A 972-nucleotide genomic window follows, 5' to 3' on the forward strand; every position below is an offset into this window, starting at 1 on the left:
GCAGAAGCCCAAAGCTTAAAAACTAGCCATTTGCAACTAACCACGAAGGATATCCACCAGTATCCTAAGGGAGAGAAGCCAGACTCGAAAAGCCTATACACACTGCATGATTCCATTTATGTGACTTTCTGGAAAAGGCAAAACTGTCGGAAAGGGAAACAGGTCAGTAGCTGCTAGGGCTGGGACAAGGGGTTCACCACAAAGGAGCAGGAGGGAAATTTCTAGAATGATACAAATCTTCATTTTTTTGCATCTTTATAGTGGTGGTGGTTACACAGTTCTAGAGCTGTGCAGTTAACAGGGAAGCGTTTTTGGTTTTTTCTTTCTTTGTGTAAATTATACCTCCAGAAAGCTGACTTTAAAACAAACACTAGCCATTTGTGACACTGTGGTATAAGATGAAGAATCGATCAAGCGTGTGGTTGGCCATCACAGGTTGTAAATAGCATCTGAGGTCTTGGTGTGGTCATGCCTGCAGCCATCTGGAGGTGCAGCAGAAGACAGTGAAGAATTTTGGTGCAAAACAAAATGACTATGGGACGGTATGCTAAACGCAAGAGACTTATCTGTGAGGCACAGACAGGGTGATGGTGGAAGCTCTCCCTCTATTTAGAGAAAGGGAAAAGCAGGTCTCCTAAAACCCAGGCAGCAGATGTGCCCAGGAGGGTCATGGAATATTGAAGCATTAGCTCTGGGTTCCCACCCTGGGAACTTTTCTGCTACACACACATGGATCTAATGTATTGACTTTGGCAGGCTGTATGCTGCAAGGTTTGTTTTTGTTTTGTTTTGTTTTGTTTTGTTTCACCAGTGAAGTTATTGAATTGGAATTGAGTCTGCACCATAATTATTTCCTGGCTGACCTTTTGATTTTGGCAATCCTGCGTGTCTGTGCTATAGCTAGGATTGATTTTGAGAGGGGGGGAATGCACGATTTAGCAAAATAATGCACCTAGTCCCACGTGAAGTAAG

This window comes from Lipotes vexillifer, unplaced genomic scaffold, assembly GCF_000442215.2.
Source record: "Lipotes vexillifer unplaced genomic scaffold, Lipotes_vexillifer_v1.1 scaffold240, whole genome shotgun sequence".
Lineage (NCBI taxonomy): Eukaryota > Metazoa > Chordata > Mammalia > Artiodactyla > Lipotidae > Lipotes > Lipotes vexillifer.